Genomic DNA, 12,840 nt, shown 5'->3' on the forward strand with positions numbered 1-12,840 from the left:
GGTAACCTTCCTTGAGTGATTAAATATGTGTCCCTAGATCTGGCTTGCTTTCACTCTCTCTGAAATCTGTTAAACAAGTTATTTAGTTGTGTTTTAGTTTCAGTGAAAACATGTAAACAAATCAGTTTTTAAAATACTTGTTCTCACTGTACTTTGATAGTCCTGTTATCTTTGTTAAATTGAACACTGGAGAGACATTCTAAGTAACATTCAAACTCATGGTAGCGTGCCTTTCTTGTTCCTAAAACTTGTTCTGTTATGCCCTATGATCTGCTGGTATGACATAATACAAAGGCTCTTGTCTTGTGTAAATTGGATTTTTGTATCCCTTCCCTGATATTCGATACATTTTGAGATTCTCTTCAGTTCTAGAAATTAAATAGGAATGGTAATTTGATTAAGCTTGCTTTTAAAATGGTTAATAACAAGGTGTCATTGCTTACACACTATTTTAATAATCAGGACATTCCAATAGGAATGAGCCTGGAGGCAGCATTCACCCCTCACTGTTACATGTGTTATGAGTGTTACTGATTTGGTCCGTGATGGGCTGCATATGCTACCATGGTTTCATAAGATTATAAGGAAGCTATAAATTCTTATTGGCTAGTGATGTCATAGACATACTACTTGATAATGATAATAAATGACTGTGTTACTATACTACACTTCTTATCATTTTATGGTGCATTCTTTATACTTATAAAAAAGTTTGCTGTAAAAGAGTGTGTTGTGTTGTGTCAGTGTCAGTGTTTACTGAGCCTCTTGGGGACATGATTCTTTTGTGCTTGATTTAATATTATGTTGTTTTGTCCCTAACACACTGTATGGCCTTGTAGCCTAGGACAATAGCTTAGGTGCATAGTAGGCTATACTATTTAGGTTTGTGTAGATACACTCTATGATGTTCACCCAGCAATGAAATCAGCTAGCAATGCATTTCTCAGGATATATCCCTGTTAAATGGTGCCTGACTGTTTATGTGTTTGAAACCTATGCCAAGTATAAATAAATACATATAGTAACTTCTTAAGGAATAATTCCTCCTCCTCTGTAAAATGATACACTTATTTTATAAGAAGTGATAAAATTTCTATTTTATAAGACATACAATTTTAAATTTATTTAATGTCAAGAGGTTTTACACATTAATTATGCAATATAACATTTATGTTTTCTTTTTTGGTTACTGAATAGGAAGATGAATTCTGTGGAGAAAGCAAGAGAGAAGGTTTTAGGTCTCTGTGTTGAGTCTGACTGTATTCCTTACTATGCTGTATTATCTGCGTAGATTGCTGTAATTATATAGTTCATCTTTTCAGCGGCCTCAACTAATTCAGTTTAAAATTGGATTAAAACAAAACAAAACTTTCTTTTTCTTGTGTGTCCAAACCCATCATTTTGAGTGTTCTGAACTTTTGAAAGAATGCTTAGCTTAGTTCTTTTTCCAACCACAATTTGATTTAATTTCCTTAAAAAGCCAGAAAATTGTGCCGCATTCAAAGATCCTAGATTTAGTTGTTTAGGAGCTGTTTCAGATGATGTGGGGAATTCAGCAGACCACCATGCACTATTTTCTTTTATAAGCACAGCTGATCCTTGAACAACATGGGAGTGAGGGACACTGACCTCCCACATAGTCAGACATTCACATCTGACTTCTGACTCCCTAAGACCGTAACTACTAGTGGGCTAGCATCAAGCTTTACAGATAACACAGTTGATTAGCACATGTTTTGTATGTTATGTGTATAATTTTATAGCAAAGAAAGCCAGTAGAAAGAAAACTTTACTAAGAAAATCATAAGAAAGAAAACATTTATTTAAAAATCGATTTATAAGTGGACCCACATAGTTCAAACTCACATTATTCAAGGGTCAGATGTAGTGGAAGAGAATTAGGGCTGGGAAACCAAGGGTGAGTCTTGCTTAACTTATACAGTCTAACAGCTGTAGTAAGAGGAGGAGTTGGCAAGGAGGGATTCTCCAGTTTTGACCTTAGTATTTCAGTGGGTCTTTGTTTTGGTGTGGACTTTTTCTCCTCCCTCCATTTCTTTTCATTTAAAAAATTATAAGCATTTAAAAAATAGTAATATTTGGATGCCCTCTGAGCTTTGGGTTTAGTCCACTGGGTCCAGTTAGTTCTGTTGTGTTTTCATAGTGTATTTATCAGAAAAACTTTAAGTGGAATGAAGCACGCAGAGACAGGAAATGGTCTCGAGTTTCTTCTTGAGTCATTTCAGCTGCAGAATTTCTCTCCTGCTCGGAAAATGGGAGGCTTTGGAAGCAGGTACTCCCCACACTAAAAAAAAAGCTTTGCATCCTGCAAACCAGCTTTCTCCAACTTCCCCATAGAAGTCCAGCATCTGATTTATGATTTGGTCAGCACTGACAAGGCAGGGCTCTTGCTGAAGCAGTTGTGAGAGGGAAGGTGTTAGCTCTAGCTGTGTAGCAGCATAGCAGAAGCATATACATAACTCTATCAACCTGGACATTCTTACTAGATAGAGAAACAAGGGATTGGTTTAGATATGTATATGGTTTATAAAAGAGGACATTTCAAGTGGGATTAAGACTAGAACCACTGGGAAAAAAGACTAGAACCATTAGCATTAGATAAATCTGGTTCAACATCTGACTCAGCCATTGACCAGGCAGATGACCTTGATCTAACTGAGGGGTTTTCATCTGTAAAGTTAATAATATACATATGTTTAGGGGATAGCGTGGAACTAACCTACCTATTGTGATATCCAGCACAGTAAATCCTGTTAGTGGGTTATTTATTCATAAACATAGTTATTCACAAATGTTTTGTCACATGTGTACCCAAATAGACATACAAATTTCTTTGTGGCTTGTCTAATTGAAATAAGAATGATGGGTATTGTCTTCAGCATTTTTTTAATATATGTTTTACTGATTATACCATTACAGTGGTTCTATTCCCCCCCTTCATTCCCCTCCACCCGCACACTCGCTCCCCCACCATTCTCCCCCCCTTAGTTTATAACCACGTGTCTCAAGTTCTTTAGATTCTATATTTCCCCTACTATTCTTGCCCTCCCCCTATCTATTTTCTACCTACTGTCTATGCTATTTTCTGTGCCTTCTCCCCCCCTTCTCCTCCTCCCACTCCCCTGTTGCTAACCCTCCATGTAATTTTCATTTCTATGTTTCTGCTTCTGATCTAGCTGTCCTCTTGGTTTGCTTTTGTTTTAGGTGTGGTTGTTAATAACTGTGAGTTTGCTGCCCTTTCACTGTTCATATTTTTCATCTTCTTTTTCTTATATAAGTCCCTTTAGCATTTCATATAATAAGGGCTTGGTGATGATGAACTCCTTGAACTTGACCTTATCTGAGAAGGACTTTATTTGCCCTTCCATTCTAAATGAAAGCTTTGCTGGATAGAGCAGTCTTGGATGTAGGTCTTTGGATTTCATGACTTGGAATACTTCTTTCCAGCCCCTTCTTGCCTGTAAGGTCTCTTTTGAGAAATTCCCTGACAGTCTGATGGGTACTCCTTTGTAGGTGACTGTCCCCTTATCTCTTGCTGCTTCTAGGATTCTCTCCTTCATTTTAATCTTGGCTAATGTAATTGTGATGTGCCTTGGTGTGTTCTTTCTTGGGTCCAACTTCTTTGGGACTCTCTGAGCTTCCTGGATTTGCTGGAAGTGTATTTCCTTTGCCAGACTGGGGAAGTTCTCCTTTATTATTTGTTCAAATAAGTTTTCCACTCGTGGCTGTTTCTTTCCCCCTTTTGGTACCCCTATAATCCGGATGTTGGAACGTTTAAAGATGTCCTGGAGGTTCCTAAGCCTCTCCTCATTTTTTTGAATTCTCATTTCTTCATTCCTTTCTGGTGGGATGTTTTGTTCTTCCTTCTGGTCCATTCCATTGATTTGAGTCCCAGTTTCCTTTCCATCACTATTGGTTTCCTGGACATCTCCCTTCATTTCAATTAGTTTAGCTTTCATATGTTCCTCTAATTTGTGACTATAATCAACCAGTTCTGTTAGCATCCTGATAAACAGTGTCTTGAACTGTGCATCTGAGAGGCTGGCAATCTCTTGGTCACTTAGAGTTATGGACTCTGGGGCTTTGAGTTCTTCTTGAGCTATCTTTTGGACTGTTTGTGCCTGTTACGTATCAGGATCTGAGCCCTAGGTGTTCACCAGGGCGGGGCAACTCAGTCTCTGGGTTGTGACGCTGTACGTGGGGGCGGGGCCAAAGAGGAGCAATGGCGGTCTTGTCTGCCACCTCTCCCCGCTGCCGCCACAGGTGCCACAGCTGCCACCGACACCAGGGCCCAGGTGTTTCGTCCCACTGCATGTGAGTGTGCCACTGCTGTCAGCCCTCCACCACTGGGTTCGCCCCCGGGGGCCTGCGTGGTCTGTCTCACTGTGCGCGAATGTGCGACTGCGGGCAGTCTGCCCCACACCCTGACTGTGTCCGGGCTGCCTGCATGCCAGGGGTCGGAGGATCTTGCTCCACTGCTGGCTCCGCCCCTCTTACTGTCCCAGTTGAACAGTTCGTTGTTGTCAGACTTCCGTATAATTCAATTTTCTGTTCTTTGGCTGTGTCTTTGTTCTCCAAACCTTTGTTGTAGTCAAACTTGGTTGTGGGAGAAGGCACAGTGTTTCCGCCTATGCCTCCATCTTGGCGGAAGTCTGTCTTCAGTATTAAAGGTACTCATAGATAAGGTAAGTGGACATGATATTCACAACTGCTAATGCAGTTGCCTCTTGACTGGTGAACTCCTGTTTGTCCTTTAAATCCCGCTCTGCTCTTTCTCATCTTCCCTCATCCTCCAGAGGGCTCTTTCCTCTGTACCAGAGCCTCTCTTCTGTTGTTACCTTTATCTCAGGGTTTTGCAGACTCCCCTTTTGGACTGAGAGCATTTTGATTCAGTAATTGTTTTAGTCATACCTACTTCTCCCTCCTAGTCCCCAAACCCCCACTGTCTGGCATAGGACCTGGCAAAGACATTACTTGGATTGAAATAGATTGAGAGATTTTTGCATTATTTTATCATACTAAGTCTTCAAAACCTGGTATGTAATTTTATACTTACAGAACATCTCAATTTAGGCTAGCCACATCGCAAGTGCTCACTGGCCACATGTGGCTAATGACTGTCACATTAGACAGTGAGGATATAACTAACAGGTGTGTACAGGGAAGAAGAATTGAGTAGAGGTCACTAGGTCTCTGGAGAAGTGAGCCAGTTGAAGCAGAGAGCTGTGCTGTGGGGGTTGGGGGATGGGGGTTAGGTAACACACTGGTGGAATTAGGCTTTGAGTATGCATGTTCATATCTCTGCATACTTCTTAGGCCCTTCAACATCCCCTGAATTGCAATATTACAGGTGTTGAGTAGTTCAGAGCAATAGTGAATAGTAGCTTAGGACAAGAGGAGAAATCTATCCTATCTGTTGAATTTACAGAGGCGACTTTTGGAAACTCAGTTTAATTATTCTCCTGTAGATTTGACCAGAAGCCTAAAGTAGGCATCTCTGACATACACATCAAAGTTCACTGTGTGTATTATTAGAAGCAGGCAGGTTGGAAGATGTTCTTATTTCTTTGGCTGCAGTGATATGAAAACTTGAAAATAAATGCAAATAGGTTGTTGCTTTGGTTTTTGTTTCAGTTAAAACGTAGCACTATGTCCTTATGTGTTCATAAAACACAAAAGCTATGTTAGCAGGCTCTCAATCAAAAACCTTATGAACTTGACCCAAATCACCTTAGACTTCTTGGGAAATACTATGTTTGGGTAAGATACATTACTGTAGTCATTTGGGTAACTGCTGCAAAAGCTTCGAAAGCAGTGAAGCAAGGTGCTTGGAACCTGTCTAGCCTGTGCTATTTGAAAAGTAGTCATACAATTGAAAATGTATTTTGGTCCTTAAAAGAAAGAAAGAAAGAGATTGAATTTAATTAAATCAAATAACTGTATAAAGAACAGGGTCATGTAAAATATTTGGGGCTCATAAGACTGCTGCTAGCTAAGTTTGTGAGGTGTCTGTCTCATTGCACATCCTTGTTTTTGATTCTGGGGCTCAGTCTTGGCTTTGCACCAGGTCGCACATCACTTTTGATGTCACTCATGACTGCAGTTGTCCTTGCAGACAAACAATGTGGTGTGATTCAGCTGGCAACAGATGTCAGGTTTCTCGAGGCTTTACAAGTGGATTGGCAGTTCTTTGGGATGTGAACAGCCACGGGGGTCAGCCTACTGGAATTAAGGAAAGATTGCCAGTGTGACAGCAGGGAATGAGGGCTGAGATACAAGTTTAGGAACTGGCTCAGCCATCAAGGTTTTCAAGGTGATACTGTCTGAGATTTTAACCTGTCAATAGGGGTATCTGTCTCTTTGTAGCATCTTCTGAGGCACAAGTTTACTTTTCTGTCCTTCAGTATCCTTTTTAAGAAAGTGGGAATAAGTTATTCCACAAATGGTGGCAGTCAAAAATAACACAGACAGTTACATTTTTTAAAAATAAAAATATCTGTGTTTGAGCCATTTTTATGTACAGAATTTTTATGTAACTGCCACATCTGTTACATAGATTGCAGTTTAATCTGATACTTTGGTATTCTTGAGAAGGTGGTATAGTTTAAATATATGTTCTTTTACCTGTTATAATTCTTTGTTCTCCATTTAGTAAGTCTATATTTCTTATTTAAGAGTTATTTAAAACTCATTTTTACCTGGCCATGACCCATCACGGGCAGGACAGTAAGAGTGGCCTGCCATGGGTGAACCCAGTGAGTGTACCTTGTCTGTGTACAGTTATAGAACAAAACCAATAAATTTGGTCTGGTTTTAAATATCACCACGTGATGACAATTCTAAACAATTGTCAATGATAAAATACTCTTCCCTGAAAAAAGTCTTTTGTTGGCCTAAGTTCTAAGTCCTGCTTGGTTACTGTTGAGTTTATTCTTGTTTGGATCCTTACCAGAGGATATGTTTTGTTTAGAATATCGATTTGAGAGAAAAGAGAGAGACAGAGATCAGTGTGAGAGAGAAGCATTGCTTCGTTGTCTCCCATAAGTGTCCTAACTGGGGATCAAACTCAACCTAGTTATGTGCCCTGACCAGGAACTGAACTTGCTATGTATTGGGTGTATGCTCCAAGCAACTGAGCAACCTGGCCAGGCACTGTTGAGTTTTAATAATTTCTTTGTGAGCTATAAATTAACACATTTGTATTAGTTATTCTTTAGTAAACAGTATGTCCATATGGAAGTTAATTTGGAGAACTACTTAAACAGGGCACTGTTGAGTTTTATTTATTTATATTTATTTATTTAAAATTTTTCTTTAAGTATATTTTATTGATTATGCTATTACAGTTGTCCCATTTTTTGTCCCCTTTATCCCCCTCTACCCTGTGTCCCCCTCCCACCAGTATCCCTTCCCTCCTTTGTTCATGTCCATGGGTCACACATACAAGTTCTTTGGCTTCTCCATTTCCTATACTGTTCTTAACCTCCCCTTGTCTATTTTGTACCTACCAATTTTGCTTCTTATTTCTTGTATCTTTCCTCCATTCTTCCCTATCCCTGGCCCTGCTGATAACTCTCCATGTGCTCTCCCAGTTCTGTGAGTCTGTTCCTGTTCTAGTTGTTTGCTTAGCTTGTTTTTGTTTTTTAGGTTCAGTTATTGTTTTGAGTTTGTTGTCCTTTTACTGTTCATAGTTTGATCTTCTTCTTTTTCTTAAATAAGTCCCTTTAACATTTCATATAATAAGGGCTTGGTGATGATGAACTCCTTTTGCTTTACCTCGTCTGGGAAGCACTTTACTGCCCTAACATTCTAAATGATAGCTTTGCTGGAGAGAGCAATCTTGGATGTAGGTCCTTGCCTTTCTTGACTCTGAATACTTCTTTCCAGCCCCTTATTACTTGTGAGATTTCTTTTGAGAAATCAGCTGACAGTCTTATGGGACCTCGCCTGTAGTAACTGTCTCCTTTTTTTTAAATTCTCTTTTTTTGTTGCTGCTCTGATTGGTTGTTTTTTGCTTCCTTGTGTTTCAAATCATTGATTTGATTCTCAGCTTCATCCACTGTGCTGTTGTTTCCCTGTAAATTGTTCTTTGTTTAAATTAGGGTACATTTTGTTTCTGACTGGATCTTTTTTATGCTGTTGTGGTCCTCACTAAGGTCCTTGAATATTTTTATAGCCAGAGTTATGAAGTATGTATCTGATAGATTGCTTATCTCCATTTTGTTTAGCTCTTTTTCTGTAGTTTTGTCTTTTCTTTCATTTTGGTTATGTTTCTTTGTCTCCTCATTTTGGCAGCCTACTTGTGTTTGTTTCTCTGGTTAGGTAAAACTTATTCAGTTACTGTAACATTTATTATATATAGATAAATTAATATTTATTAGTCATAATAAAGGTAGGCCAATATATAGATATTTTTTCCTCTTTATTTCAAACATACATTAACATAATTAGAGTATTGGTCCATTAAATTTCTCCCTTTTTTGGAATGGTAATCTTTTTTTTCTCTTTTATTCTTTATGTTTTTTTTTTGTTGGCATGACTACATACATTAAGTAAAATAAAAGTGTCTTTCTACTTGTGCTTCTTTTCTGGCTCTTGTTATTATTTGTTTCCTTTTACAATTATAACTAAAAATAGTTTTGTCATAGAGAGAACAATTTCCTCCAGGTAAAATTGACTAAGTATGTCATTGCTTCCGTAATAATTTTTCATGTGAACTTTATCATCTCCAATAACTTTCCTTGTATTCCACACTTAGATCAAATAAGCATATATAGCTTTCATATGACAACCTGTTCCTGGAAAACTTGTGTGTAATTAGAATCTTTGGAAAACAGGGTTACTTAAAATACTTTCTTTAGAACATACTAGTAGTCTGTTTTCTTTTCAGCATGCTTACAACTGACTTGCCTTTTCTTCCTCTTTTTAAAAAGATTTTACTTATTTCCAGAGAAGAAAAAGGATGAAGAAAGAGAGGGAACGAAACATCAGTGTGTGGTTGCCTTTCACACCCCCTTTACTGGGGACCTGGCCCACAACCCCAGGCATGTGCCCTAGACTGAGAATTGAACCAGCAACCCTTTGGTTTGCAGACCAGTACTCAATCCACTGAGCCACACTAGCCAGGGCAATAAGAGAAAGTTGATTTACAAAGTCACGGAAGTAGAAGAAGTGAGTCATAGAAGAAATGGGGACAGGAAACACATTACAGAGGCAAAAGAAGGGCCCTTGAAACCTAGGAGAAAGGTAAAGGTAACATGCCTGTGTGGAAGATGGGGGGACAGGAAAGGTGCCTGCATGCCCCTGAGGGGGAGAGCTTTCTGGATCCTCTGTCCTAAGGACTTTTAAGGGCAGGGATTTTAAAGGAGTCTCCAGGGAAGGATTTCGATATAATATTTATCAGCTTTCCAGGCATGTCCTTTCAGGGTCATGGTCCACCGACTGATTAGCACCAGGGCAGTGGGTCATTAGTCAGTGCAGCTGGTCCTGATGTCAGCCATGGCATTTCTAGTCTGGTTTTCCTGCTTTTCTGGGCCTGGAGCTGAAAGACAACTAAGGCCTAGATATTATCCCCAGGGAATTATACTTAAGGGAGCAGTCATGCAAGGGTTTGCCTGGGGGTTGAATGAGGCCACTCTTAGGCCCCTGTTCCTCCTCCAAGGGGGCCTAGCATGTGATTAGTGACATGCCCAGGGAAGAAAGGTCAGGGAAGGGTCTGAACCTCATGACCACCAATATGAAAGATCAGGGGTCCAAACTTCACGACCAGTGATATGCTAGGGGAGGAAAGGTTACCCTGGAGGTGAAGTTCTTGTTTTCCCAGTTTTCCCCTTTGCTAGGTTCCTGGGGCTTTCTACCTTGGTTATCTTCTACACCTGTCTTGTAGTCCTTGCTCTGCTCACGTCTAATTGCCTACCACAGATCAACCAGGAATTTCTGAATGTCCCTACTGTTCTTTAGGAGTGCCAGCAAGTTCTTTTAATCTTTTCATATCCATAGGCCTAGATATATTCATTTGTGAGGTTTCCCAAGTGTATTTTCAGAAGAGCTCTTTTAATAAAATGGTTTGGGCTGAACTCCTCTGTAATTCATTTTATTAGTTCAACAAATGAAAAAGATACCAATGATGGGGTGGCTTGCCATCTGGATGTCACCATCACACTGTCAGAGGCCAGCCAGCGCCCCCACACCCTCTCCACCCTCCCCTGCCACCATCCTTTAATTTTCTCTGCTTTGTTTGGCACAGGCAAAACCTTCCTGTCCTTTGGCCTCTTCTCACAGAGCCTACTTTTTGTTAGATGACAGTAATTGTTAATCAAATATGCTCATCAGAGTGAATGCATTAGCCAAAGACTATGTCACTGTCTCAGATAAAACAAAGACACTTCCTGAAGACATATAAAGAGAGCAAACAATGGTTTGAATTTTAGGCTGATGGGGGGGGGAAGTTACATGTGGTATTTTTGGAGAAGGAATTCTGGCTTCAGCATTAGACTCTCAGCATTCAGATTTAAATCTTGGCTCTTTTGTCTATTAGCTGAGCGATCTTGGGCAAAGACTAACTTCTGTGAAGGTTTGTTTTCTCATCTCAAAAACAGGAATGATAATTCCAGTTGGTGGGTTATTTGGACTAACTAATATCTGTGGAATAACAAATAGCAGTACTGCGTAGCACACAGTGGGCTCCATGAATTGACAAGTGTAATTGTGATGTTTAGGGCCATTTTCGGCTTCTCTGAAGCTTCTTTTTGCTATTTAAAGCTGGCCTTTAGAAGCCTCATTCTTATGTGTCAGTTTCTGCCTGGATATCTGATATAAAGCACTGGTTTTCCTTAGAGTTAATAGGAAAACTTTTTTTTATCGAAAATGGTACCCGGACATTTGGAAATTATTAATGTGGTTGGCAGTTTTATTATTTGCTTCATGTAGTTGTTTTATTATTCTTAAATCATCTCCCTTTGAATTTATTGGCGTCTCTTACAGTAGTTGCGATGCTGATCACTGAGTAATTTGAAGGTTAAAGGGATGATGAGCTCATTTGTAGGCAAGAGCATCTCTCTGAAAGAAGGCCAAAGTTTGCCTCTTGAGTATGGGGGTGACTTTATGTATGGTTATAATAATGGTAAGAAAATATTTTGGATGAGTCCCTTTTATTACATATATGGGTATAGTGACTACCCCAAGACAGCACAAAGTTATAGCTTGAATATATGTTAAAATGATAAGTCTCAGGATTTTCAATTGGAGAGGAAGAAAAAAGCTATTACTTTCCCTTATTTGAAAAACCCCAATTGAAATATTAAGGAGCTTTAGTGGCCTTTGATAAAAAGACCCTAGGACACTGGTCTGGGCTATTTATTAATCCAATATATTTAATTTTCCTGGGCTAAGGAGGAAAGTTATTTTTTCCTTAAGAAAGTAATTTCCACATTAAATGAAACACTTAGACTCTGGTGTCTATTTTTAATGAATGAATATGAGAGCTGGGAAAACCATTTAATTTGCTTCTGTGTCAGCTTCTTTATAAAATGAGGGAGTTGGACTGAGCCTCAGACCTGTTCTGTCCTCACATGCTCTGATTTGTAATGCAAATCATAAGGCTTGAATGACTGTTGAACACCTGTTAGTCACTCCAGACCCTGTAAATGAAGGTTGACTGGCCTTTAGAAGATTGTCACTTAAGCTTTTATAAAGGGGAAGAAAAGGCAGCAAGAGAATTTTGATTTTGCACTCGTTTTTCCACTTACCAACCAGCAAGTCACTACTGCTTCTGTGAAGTTAAGTAAATGCTTGTTTCAGTTGAGTTTTTCTGGGTGGCTTCTCAGCGTTGTGCTTTGCTCTGATAGGCACCGAATGTGCTGTGTTAAAAACTTTCCCCCCCTCTGGAAGTTCTTACACTGACTACTGGCAGCCAAACCACATTATTTTCTGTAGGTTTGTTATAAATTTGCTTCACAAAGCTTAAAAATGAAAAGTTCAAATAAATTGGCATTGATTTCTTAAGTGACCTTTTAAGTTCACACTTTCTACCAAATTTGACTTTTTCTTCTATTCTTTAAATTTCACTGGATTTTTACTAGATATTTTGGTAGTAATTTTGACAGAAACATTTATGTTATTCATTTCAAGGGTTTATGCTTAGTTAGCATATGATTACATTTTAACAGTTTACCAAAGCTTCACTCATACTTAAACCAACATAAGTCTCACAACATGTTTCTAAAGTCAAACCTGTTGTAATGATCAACTTTTTATATATTAGGAAACTGAGGTGTAGGAAGGTTAAATAACTTGTCAAGTGTGTTGACATGGAAACCTATAGTCTGAATTCAACTTCCATGGTCTTTCTACTTCACCAGCTCAGGTCAAATGACACCCCACTTTTTGCCATTTAAAACCTTTTCAGTAGAGGAGCCGCAAAGAATGAATTTGTAAAGGCTGACTTGTACTTACTGTGACACTTTGACAAATGGATTTTCTTTCTTCCTTAAAATACTATATAGGTCCATCTGCATTCTGTCCTAAAGAAGGCCTTGTGAAATATATAGGAAACATACTAAATTAAGAATTTCAAAGTGTCAGTTTAGGAGGATTATCATAGGTCATGGTCAGATCGTTCACTCAACAATTAAATGAGGACACACTCTTCTAGGGGCTGAGGAAGCAGCAGGGAACTGAAGAGAAGAACATTCTGGCCCGCATGTACCTAACATGAGTAGACAGATCACACAGCAAGTAAGTAAGTAACAACCTAGCGTGTCATCAGATGGGGAAATGTGCTGTGGAGGATAAAAGGATGGCAGGTGTTTAAAGAGTGTGAGA

The sequence above is a fragment of the Sturnira hondurensis genome, unplaced genomic scaffold, assembly GCF_014824575.4.
Source record: "Sturnira hondurensis isolate 20B ecotype Veracruz unplaced genomic scaffold, ASM1482457v3 Scaffold0023817, whole genome shotgun sequence".
Lineage (NCBI taxonomy): Eukaryota > Metazoa > Chordata > Mammalia > Chiroptera > Phyllostomidae > Sturnira > Sturnira hondurensis.